Genomic DNA, 12155 nt, shown 5'->3' on the forward strand with positions numbered 1-12155 from the left:
ACGTGTATTACAGGTCCTCTAATTACATCTAAGCTCAACCTTATTCAAAGTACTCATATTTGAAAACACCTTCCTTGTTCTGTTTTTGAAGAGAAGAAATGCCTGCTCTTTTCAATTTAGTCCTTTCCCAGTACTTTGTTCTAAACTGAATTGTTCCAGTCACTGTACTTACCAGGAATGCAAGGAATGTTAGGAGCACATTATAGATAACTTCTCAAAAGCCTATGGGGAAGAATATGTAAATATGAGCATGTGTTTTACTTGCTTGTCCTGGGCCAATAGGTTTCAGCTGTGGCACTCACAAGTCTGTAAGCTTTAGGTCAAGAAGAAATGCAGGACATGCTAATGTGGCTCTTTACTTCCAGAATATCTCGGCTAGGGAACTGCGTTCTTTATTTGTTTGCTTCTGTACAAAATTATATGTCATGGTAGAAACCAGTATCCGTGTTACACTGAAAATGATTTGGTATGGGTCATTTACCCATCCATTATAATTTAGCATGGAACTGTACTTGCAGTGTGGAGACTTGATAGAGTGCACATGTTGAGGTCAATAATGCCCACTTGCTTTGTAAAAACAGGATATAATGTATTATATTTCATTTTGGGTAAGATTCACCCCTGTCCACATAACCCCCTCAGCCTTACTGAAGTCTTTAACATGTGCTTTCAGTTGCATGGCAAGCCTTCCTTTCATTGAATTTATGCATGTGGAATTTTTGTTTCATAGGCTGATTTTAGTTTGAAAATAATACAATACAGGAAGGTTTGGATGCTGATAAACCATTAGCACTTATAGCAATTAAGATCAAATATCCAAGTTGTTACTTATCATGATCTTTTCTAACTAAAACACAAAGTTGCTGTTGCCTACTGTGCTGGTGTTCTTATAGTGAGAGACAACTTCAGCATTCCATCATCCCATCAACTCATGCTGCTGAAAGGTCATGTGTTATATAAGCATGAAGATTAAGACTGACTATCAGAGGGCCAGAGGTATGGCAATAAACAGTATGTTGAGCTCTTATGTGGGAGACCCATATTCATGCACAGCTATAAGGTTCTATATTGGCTGGTGAAGATTGAGGGATGCAAATACTGGGTTTGGTCTCTGATGAGGAGAAATGCTGGCCATACTTTCAGGAGATCTGCTGGATAATAACTCTATGTTTTTCTGTAGCTACCTGCAAAATATTTTAGGTAAAAAAATCATCTACCAGAGTTTATCTATCTTATATAGAGATATTTCCACAACACTTCCTGTCTCCTTTAATGGAATGTAAATTACCTCACAGGATTTGATTTCTACTCTTTAGAATTACAGTAACATAGGTGGGTGTGAGAATTAGTTTTCATGCTGTGCCTGTGTTCTCTGGATAATCTCATGGTGTTTTGGCTTTCAATTCAACAAGGACTATTTCTATAGTACTGTTGGTTATAATTCATACTCCTGTTTATAATTCAGACTATTAGAATTTTCTTCCAGGAGTCTAGTTCTGGTAAAATAGACCCAAGATCTAAATATTTGCTTCTGGGAAAAAGTGAAACATAAGATAAAACTTTCCTTAAGAACATAAGAACGGCCATACTGGAACAGACCAAAAGTCCACCTAGCCCATTATTCTGTCTTCCGACAGTGACCAATGCCAGGTGTTTCAGAGGGAATGAACAGAACAGGTAATCATCAAGTGATCCTTCCTTTTAGTGGAACTTCTTTTCCCTTTTCCTGGGTACATGTGGTATCACAGTGAATTTCAGAAGATATTTTGAATAGACACAAACTGACTGCCTATGGTTAATCAGATTAAATATCTTTCCAAGAGATTCTGGAAGAGATCGCTTGGTTGATTTGTCAGTTCACTTTCCACCCTGAGTTTTAATGCCTCCAGGCATTAAATATCTAAGTAGGTCAGGAAATGAAGTAAAGTGTAGAAATATAGACATAAATCTATTAGGTAATCTGAGTTAAGACAATTTTTCTCCAGTTCATTTTTTCACAAATAATTTCTCTACTTCATTCTGTCAAATTTTTAAATATAATGAGAGCTGAAATAGAGATTAGCTGCTGCTGTGATTGCTACCCTGTGACAATTATTTCTGTCTCTTCTAGACAGCTATCTCAAGATATTTTTCCTTTGCTTACTTTGAATGTTAAGATTGTCAAATGTTACAGTTCATATGTTAGATACTTGGTTAACAGTATCCTGAGGCATAGTAAGTGTTGTTGAAAGAAGAAACTGAAACATTACTATCTCCTGTAGTTATTGTATATAATTAAGGATTGTCAGGTACAGTACATCCTGTCTTTAATGTTCAGTGCTATTTTAAGGAAAGAAATTTACACTGAACTATGAATTGTTAAAGTGAAATCAAAACCAATCCGTGTGTGCTCTTTTCACCAACTTATTATGTGTTCTTTCTATGTCTTTCTAGTTAACCTTACTTTCTAAAAGATTAGGCTCCCGAATGGAAAGATACGCATCCAGGAAATGTCCAACACTGACCGGGCAGCCTCACTAGTAGCCTATCAGAGGATGTGAATGTTCCTGAAGCCCTTTACCCTGTGAGCCTCTACCTATTGACTGGCTCATTGCCAGTGAAATGTACTGTAATTCCTCGCTTAACATTGTAATTATGTTCCTGAAAAATGCGACTTTAAGCGAAACTGTGTTAAGTGAATCCAATTTCCCCATAAGAATGAATGTAAATGGGTGGCAAGGGGGTTAGGTTCCAGGGAAATTTTCTTCACCAGACAAAATACACACAGTATAAGTTTTAAACCAACAATTTAATACCATACACAGCGATGATGATTGTGAAGTTTGGTTGAAGTGGTGAAGTCAGAGGGTGGAAGAGGGTGGGATATTTCCCAGGGAATGCCTTACTGCTACATGATGAACTAGCTTTTGGCTGAGCCCTGCAAGGTTAACCCATTGTTGTTAATGTAGCCTCCCACTCTGTAAGACAGCACAAATGGAGGGAGGGGAGACAGCATGGCAGACGGAGACAGAGACACACACCCTATGTGAGAGTGAGAAATGTGTATTGCCCCTTTAAGTAGGATGACCCCATTCTAAGTACACTGCCTGGTTAAGTAGATCAGCAAATTGAAACAGCAGCTTCTCCTAGGAAGCTCCCTCTGTCCTGAGTCCTGTCACGTTGCCCCCTCCCCCACATGGAGATGAGATAAGTGGGGTGCAGGAGCAGGGGAGAGGGGGACACCCTGACATTAGTCCGCCTCTCTCCTCCCATCAACCCCGTCTCCCCCCGCACAGCAAGCAGGAGGCTCCCTGAAGGAGCTCCAAGGCAGAGGGCAGGAGCAGCACATGGCAGTGGGGGGAGACAGCTGAACTGCCGGCAACTGATAGCCTGCCGGGCAACTGCCGCACAGGGAACTTAGGGGAGCAGGGAGCTGATGGGGGGCTGGCGGTCCACCCTGGTTCCAAGCCCCCACCAGCTAGCTGCAACGGGCTGGTCTTCCTGCAAACAATGGACAAAGCAGGCGGCTGCCAAATGACCAAGGGAGCATTGGACAACTTAAACAAGCATGTTCTCTAATTGATCAGCAATGTAACAACAAAACAACGTTCACTGGGACGACTTTAAGTGAGGGGTTACTGTACTTGTAAGAGGCCATGCTTGTGGAAGGAGAGGTGATCTCTTGGATACCTAGGGCCAATCCCATGCTGATCTTTGAATATTCAAATGGAAACCTTTTATTGAGTACTGTGTTCAATAGGGAGCCAGTGCAGAGGCACAATGCACTGAGGAGATACGGTCATAGTGGCTAATGTTGCTTAGAAGAGTGGCTTCTGTATTCTGTACTAGCTGAAGCTTTTCTAGGCTCAGCCTTTAGGCTTCCAAACTTTAGGCTTAATTTCTACATACAAGGATAATTTATTATATTTTTATAAACTTTCACCATCTGTTCACCTGGGAGATCTGAGACTCAAGTTTCTGGAAATGATTGTAGATCTTTCCAAGAAACTGATGGTACATGAGGGAGGAGGGTCCCAGAGCCTGGGCTCCAGCCTGAGCATGAATGTCTACCCTGCAATTTTTTGGTCCAGCAGCCAGAGCCCCACGAGGCTGAGTCAGCTGACACAGGCTAGCTGCAGGTATTTTATTGCAGTGTGGACATACCCCTAGAGCTAGACTCATAAACTGCATTGCAGCTGAAAGAGATTCTAACCCTTACCTTCACTCACAGAATGTAATAGTGTTTGTGTGTTATGGCAGTGGTTCTCAAACTAGGGCTGCCGCTTGTTCAGGGAAAGCCCCTGGTGGGCCAGGTCGGTTTGTTTACTTGCCGCATCTGCCACTCCAGGCCAATGGGGGCTGCAGGAAGGAGCGGCCAGTGGGAGCTGCGATTGGCTGAATCTGCGGATGGGGCAGGTAAACAAACTGGTCCGGCCCACCAGGAGCTTTCCTTGGACAAGCAGCAGCCCTAGTTTGAGAACCACTGTGTTGTGGGATAATAAATTATAGTGAAGTCATTTTAAAGGGGAAAGACACTGCAGACTTTTGTCCCTTCTTCCCCCCAGATTTACAACACCAGTGTCCGATGGGAATATGGTAGATGTAGTAATAATATTTAATGAAACATTTGACAAAGTCTCGTGCAATTTGAGACTCAAAACTGTTGGCTTGGATCTGAACACTGTTCATGGGTTGAGAAGTGGCTAAACAACTGGATTAAAGATTAACAATCATGTACTTAGTTGGGGGAGGTGTCTAGTGTGTGTAACATCACACGGATCTCTCTTAGGTCCAATTTTGTAGAGAGCCTTCAGTAATGACCTAGAAGAAGAGAGAAATAGCATGTTAATGCAATTCACAGATGATACTAAAGAGGGAGTTGTTGTAAATGATCAAAATATGGGCAGAAAGTAATAAGATCAGACTCAATTTAGAAAAATGTGAGCTGTTATAATCCAGCTGGGGAAAAATAACCTGAAACACATGTTAGCATGTTAGAGAAATGCTGAAAGATGCTTGCGCATGCTAATGGACAGAAAATTAGATCTGAGTTGGCATTGCAATACGGAAGCAAAAGAGAGTAAAACTATGGTTCCTATCCTGCTCTCTGCTGCATGGCACAGAGTGGAGACAAACATGGTTAACATGCTCAAATTGGACAGAAAATAATAGGATAAAGGAGCTCAGTCTTTCATCTGTCCTTGAGTCACCAGAAGCCCTTCTGCTCACATAGTATGTGGAAATGTTGGGGACATGGCCTGCTGGAAATGGAGAGAAATTGATGTATACTATCCTAGCCAGCCATGGATTTTGCAGCATTATCTTCCAATCTATTCTATCCCTACACATGCACACATTCACCAAACTGAGTACCAGTGCAGATTTGTACTTCCATCTGGGAAGAGGAGCCATGACTAAGCATAGAAGGGTAATGTAAGGACTGGTGTGTATGTGTAGCCTTCCTGCTTTTGCTTCCTGTACCTGTTCCTGTTTGTTTCCTGGTTCGTCCTCCCTGAACGCAATGTTTCAATTCCTATTCCTTTGTGTGTATCTACGTAGTATTGGGTGTGTGCAGTTACTCAGGGCCTGCTGCTACAAACTTGCCATTTGGGCTGTTATGTTTTGTTCCGACTGTTGCTGACTTAACTGGTTCATGTTTATTACATGTTTTGATTGACCACCTACTTGCGTTTCTTGCTTAGATTTCTTTGTGTTTTGGAATAGCTGTTCTGGGGTGCATCAGAGCCTAATAGTCAAGAACTTCTTATTGATTCATGGGATATGAGATGGGGCCCATGTTTTCCAAGGATTCTCAGTGGATCAATCAGTATGTGATTGGGAGAGTATGTCCAAATATGACTCCTCTGTGGCACTTAGGACCCACAATGGTTTGTATTTTCCATTGTTTAAAAAAAGCCGTGGGCATTGAGTATTGGTTTTTCCTGTCCTATTGATTTCCATGAAAGTGGGTAAACCAACCCCCTGAAATAATAATTAATAAAAACTCCAACTTTTACATTGTCTTTCCCACACTAAAAAATGTATCAGCCTTCTAAAGAAAGGCTGAATTTTAAGTTGATGCTTCTCAACTAGGTGACCCTCTTATAAACAAGCCATGGCATCCCAAGGGTAGGAGTTGTGTAAAGTTCAGTCTTTTCCTACAGCACTTACAGCCACGGAGCAGGCATGTCGAATGGAGGAACAGCCAAACCAAACTGATATATTAACTCTTACTTCGGGCCTACTAGCCTTGACAGTGTCCCTTTAGGAATGTGAAACTTTAAATTACATTTCTGCTGAGTGTCTCACGTAATGAAATTAAAGCATAATGAATATGCCTCACATCTCATGAGATGTATGTTTTCTGATTTGTTGGCTGCAATATATTGGATTAAATCCTCTTTAAACCACTACCTGCATTAGTTGGAGTGTGGGGGGTGGCTGCACAATGAAAGCCACTTCTGGAGACATTGTGGCTGAGGCTTTTCTATTCCCAGTATTACAGTCATAGTACTATGATGTATTTTATTATGGCAATAAGTACAGAATAGTCTCACATTTTTGCCACTGAAGTCCCATACAAATATTTTACCTGCTAAAATGTTTTATTTTAAAGAAATAGAAATAAAGTGATAGTGTTGTGCTTTTAACTTCATGTTGCGCATATTAAGAAGATGTATCATCCAATGTTAAAAGATGTAAAGGAAGATCATCTCCCAAATTCATCAGTTTACAATTTCCTAACATCATCAGTGCCCTTTGGTTTGGGCTTCCAGGTCATCAACATTAAATTCTTCAGAGGAAATAAGAGATATTTCTGCGGGATGTTACAATTTAGACCAGTGCAGTGAAGTTTGGTTTTAATTTGAAGGAAAAAGCCCCTGAATTCTCCATGGATTACAATATTCTATAGCCAGGGAATATTTGGAAAGATTTTTTTTAAAGGTAATACAGTGTCTCAATGGGGTCTGCCTGGGAACTACTTTTTAAGACAAATGCATCTCACTGGTGAAAAAGCTGGAGGATGATTTCCAGATGTTTAAATGCTTGTTTTGGCAAAAGTCACAGAATATTGAAACGTGTTGGCAAAAAAAGGAAGAAAGGAAGTGAAGCACTGATGTAAGAGACATCAAGCATTAGGACAGGCGTAGCACGCAGAACATGGAACATGGAGACATGTGGGAGAAAGAAGAGACAACAAATTAATATGGGTACTCTGATAACACTGAATGTTAAAACTGTATTTCATAACTTACAGCGTCACACTGTAAAAACATTCAAATCACTACTGTGATGATCAGTGTAATTTTCTTGTTACAACTTTTTCATGCTTTCAACTGAAAAGGTGGGTGTGGTGGTTTAAAAAAATTGAGCTAAATTTGTATGTTGTAGGTATCATATGTGATGTTTTGATACTGTTTGGTTTTATGCCCTTGGGGTAAGGGATAGTATCTTTGTGTGAGTTGCCTAACACAGTGTATCCATGATTCTGATTGAAGTCTTTGGGTGATATAGTAATATACATATTAAGAGGTAACAATAATAATGTAATACTTTTGTTTGTTGGAGTGGGTATATCCTGCAGGCAGCAGTTGAACCTCAGAAATAATTCAGTCTGAGGTTACCATAGTAAACCAACTTTTACTGTTGATAGGCGCAGCTCCCAAGAGGAGCTACATCAGAACAAACACCAGCATCTAAATGTCTATACACTCAGTTAAACAGAACTTGAGATTGTTTGTAATATCTGTAGACTGCCAAGAATGTTGCAGCATACATCACCTTATGTCTTACTCTCGAATTTAATGATCTGTTTGATTATCTGAACTCAATTCTTATAGCCAGCAGAAAGATCTACTTGGCATTTAAGACCTAGTCCAAATCCCAGTGAAACAGTCTCCACTTGATTTCTGTGAGGAGGTAGATTGAGGCATTAAGCCATGATCCATAGAAGTTATATATGTGTAATAGATAATGAATGGCCGGTGTACTTTTATTATTTCTAGTTCATAAGTGAAACAAAGAGGTCATGAATGCCTAAACTATGTGTATACAGTAAAAATTAGGATCATATTGAATTGTAGAACGTGAAGAAAAATCTTACTAAATTATCCAATTGATTTAGCTGGCAATGCATGATTGTTTCTTATAGTTCAAGAAATCTCGCTTGCTTGGACAGCACAACTAAGATTTGAACCTGGGGCCTAGCTCCTGTGGGAGAAACATATGCTTACACCATAGAGCCATCTCTTTGATCACTTAGAGGTTTCCTTTGAAATCCATAAGGATCTGTATTTGTTGGGCTTGAATTCAGAATGCAGTGCTGGTTTGAAAGTCTAGAACTTTTGCGTCTTCATATGCATTCCACATTGCATCAAATCCTGTAGATTTTTTTTCAACTAGAATCATAGAATCATAGACTTTAAGGTCAGAAGGGACCATTATGATCATCTAGTCTGACCCCCTGCCGAATGCAGGTCACAAAGTCTCACCCACACTCCTGTATCAAACGTTTGTCTGAGTCATTGAAGTCCTCAAATCATGATTTAAAGACTTCAAAGTGCAGAGAACCTTCCAGCAAGTGACCCGTGCCCCATGCAGCAGAGGAAGGTGAAAACCCCCCAGGGCTTCTGCCAATCTGCCCTGGAGGAAAATTCCTTCCTGACCCCAAATATGGCAATCAGCTAAACCCTGAACATGTGGGCAAGACTCACCAGCCAGACACTCAGGAAAGAATTCTCTGTAATAACTCAGATCCCACCCCATCTAACATCCCATCACAAGCCATTGGGCATATTTGCCGCTAGTAGTCGAAGACGAATTAATTGCCAAAATTAGGCTACCCCATTATACCATCTCCTCCATAAATTTATCAAGCTTAGTCTTGAAGCCAGATATGTCTTTTGCCCTCACTGCTCCCCTTGGAAGGCTGTTCCAGAACTTCTCTTCTCTGATGGTTAGAAACCTTCGTCTAATTTCAAGTCTAAACTTCCTGATAGCCAGTTTATATCCATTTGTTCTTGTGTCCACACTGGTACTGAGCTTAAATAATTCCTCTCTGTCCCTGGTATTTATTCCTCTGATATATTTATAGATGGCAATCAGATCTCCCCTCAGCCTTCTTTTGGTTAGGCTGAACAAACCAAGCTCTTTGAGTCTCCTTTTATATGACAGGTTTTCCATTCCTTGGATCATCCTAGTAGCCTTTCTCTGAACCTGTTCCAGTTTGAATTCATCCTTCTTAAACACGGGAGACCGGAACTAGTAATGTCTGACTCTAAATCTCCTCAGACTTCTCATATTTTCCCCCATTGAAAACTGTAATGTAAAACATTTTCATGGAGGTTTTTAAACCCTGTGGGTAAGCAAGCGAGGAAGGGTCACGAGTATCCCATTGTCGCCGATTGTAAATTGTTCATACCATGAAATTTTTCATTAGTATGTTTCTACTATTTTTAAAACTTTGAAGTAGTTAAAAAGTGGGGATAAGCAGCAGTTATTTCTTTATGGTTTTGTTCCACTGTGTTCAGTCTGTTTCTTTGAGGCTAGTGTTGGTTTCCTAGGAAACAGCTGCAGCATGGAATTTTGTCTGTTTTACAGACACTGTCTGAGACGTGTATACTTTGTGTGATACATGCTTGAATGTGATGCACTGAGAAAGTAAATGCTTGATGATTTAGGCCCCAGTTCAGCAAAGTACTTAAGAGCTGAATTTTAAGCACATGAATAGCTCCATTGACTTCAGTGGGAATACACCTGCTTAAAGTTAAACATGTGCTTAACTACCTTACTGAATGAATACTTAGTGTGTTTTTTCTTGTTGTGTTTTTTTATTTTTTCCAATATAACACTGAACATTCAGGAAGTTATTCTTGTGGAAAAATATTTGGTTAGGAAAAAAGGCATAGCAATGAGTTAATTTAGTTACAGTGGGCTAGGTAGTTCTGATTGTGCTGTGATGTTTCTACTAACCATGTTGAAATAACTCTAAGCTGGAGAGTTGAAACAAAGGCTGTAGAGGGCTGAAGGCAGGGGATCAGTGGGTGAGTGTGTTCACTAACCTCTCCAGGGCTGGAGAGCTCGATTGAGAGGAGGGAAAATAAGGGATGCTCCCCTGGCAAGGATATTCCCAGGAGAGAGGCTGTAGGGGTTCTGCTGGGGAGAGCATGTTTTCACTCCAGTTGAAGGGGCTGAGGTGGCTGTTCTGGTACAAGGGCAGGGGAGACTGCCAGAGAGTCAGTGCATGGTTGCGGGCGCTGGTGCCTGTCTCAGTTTCCCTTTTCAGAAGCCCCACTAACTCCATACAAGCTTGTCTTCTAGTCCATCAACATGGATTTTCTTAACATTGTTCAAAATAGTTCATAATACAGTTAAAGTCCCAACATAAATTCCATTCATCACCCCACGTGCACATAATCATTAAGACCACCCTACATCTTCTCCTTGTGCTGTGACCTACTGCATGTGGGTGTGCCAGGCAGGGCTGCCCTGCTTACAGGTGTGTTATCCAGTCTTGCTAGCTGTGCAGAGTATATTATATGAATTTGCTGAAAAACAGTTAAATTCCAGAATTTTGTAGCCTTATCTCATGGTAAATCATTCTTTCAACGCTTTAAGATAATACTTGACTGCACACAAAGGGAATTATTCTAGACCTTGTTGTTTAAAGAGAGTTATGAAATACTGCCAAGGCAGTTAGGATTATTAAAATATATTCCAGTATAAATATAGGTCATTTTGGACTCTTCTATAAAATCTTTTCTGCAGTCCATCCTCTTCTTTGTATCATCAGCAGCGGAGAAGAACATGGATTTGTGGCATCCTTGTGATTCCCTCACCAAAACAATAAAATAAAATCACTGAAGGTTAATGAATAGGCTCATTTCCTGATCTTCTGTTATTTATTTAACATGGAATCATAAGGTTTGAACTGATTTAGCCTACGGGTACACTTTTGCTGAAGCGAGTTTCCAACAATTGTTTGTTAGTAGTGCCAGCTCAGAGTTCTGTCACACGGAATAGATATTGGAGTAAATTTTGCAGAGTTTTGTTTGCTTTAAAGTTGTCTTAACTCTATCTTGCTTTCAGTTCTTTTTTATTTTTCTTTGCTTGAAGCCTGAAAATCTTTCCTGAAGTATGGAAGATTTATTATTTTCTGAGTCATTTGTTTACACAATGGAACACAGCTCACTATGTAATGTAAACATCAGAATTCTGGTGGTCCAACATTTGCTGATAACATTGGTTTATTGTAATTGTTTGTTTAAGGGCACAGTTGGTAGTTCTCTACTGACATTTGTCACCTCTCTGGCAAAGCAAATTGCTAATAATTATGAGTTCTGTTGACACCTAATATATTGTGTGTTTTAGACACAGGGCATCCTTGGATTGGATTCAGTTGGCCCCTGCTTCAGGAGCTAAAAATGTTTCTGCACTCATGTGTATAAATATAACTGAGCTTTGGTAAATCACTTTTGACTAGTGTAAAGCACATTGGCCACATCTTCTGATATGTCTGTGTATGCAACAACCCCTGAAATGATGGGCCTAAGGCATAATATTCTAATGAGTCTTGCTCTAGGCGGACACTGACATTTGGTTAAATCAATTTAATGGAAAATATACTTAGTCCTCATGATGACTCCCTTAGCTGTACTGAATGGCTTAGTTGGTTCATGCCTGTGTGATTAAAGAAAAGAGACAGTAATGTCATTTTTTTCATTAAAAACATAGAAGTTATCAAAAATTAACTCTAATTTTGGACATTGCACTGTTTTGGAGTGCTCAGCTTTAGACACTTGTAGCTATGTAAAGTTGCCTGCCATCTTTTTTAGAGGCCACTTTTGAAAACTTCAACCTAATAGATAAATGCCCAAGATTACGGAGGAAGTCTGTGGCAGAGCTGGAACTAGAATTTAGATACTCAGATTGGCAGCCATCTGCTTTAGCACAAGGCCTTCTACCTAAATATGACACTTTGAAGAGGGTCATTCCTCATTTGTATCTCTGCTCTATTGTTTGTGACTCCACAGATCGAATTCCTAAACCTGATTTCAGATTACGAGCCATTGCAGGCATGTGCTTAGACCTTACTTGTGGACCTACTGTACACAGAAAGACATCAAATGTTTCCTGGAAGTGCCTCCTCCATCTTTTCTACCTGACATTGTTTGCTT

General features: G+C 40.2%; 1 protein-coding gene across 2 annotated transcripts in view; it reads left to right on the forward strand.

The window, feature by feature from the left end:
• The window catches only part of COL5A2 (collagen type V alpha 2 chain), a 330967-nt gene that overhangs the window by 153440 nt on the left and 165372 nt on the right, over positions 1 to 12155 (forward strand). The gene's annotated exons all lie outside the window — the stretch shown is intronic.

Source organism: Gopherus flavomarginatus, chromosome 10 (genome assembly GCF_025201925.1).
Source record: "Gopherus flavomarginatus isolate rGopFla2 chromosome 10, rGopFla2.mat.asm, whole genome shotgun sequence".
Classification (NCBI taxonomy): domain Eukaryota; kingdom Metazoa; phylum Chordata; order Testudines; family Testudinidae; genus Gopherus; species Gopherus flavomarginatus.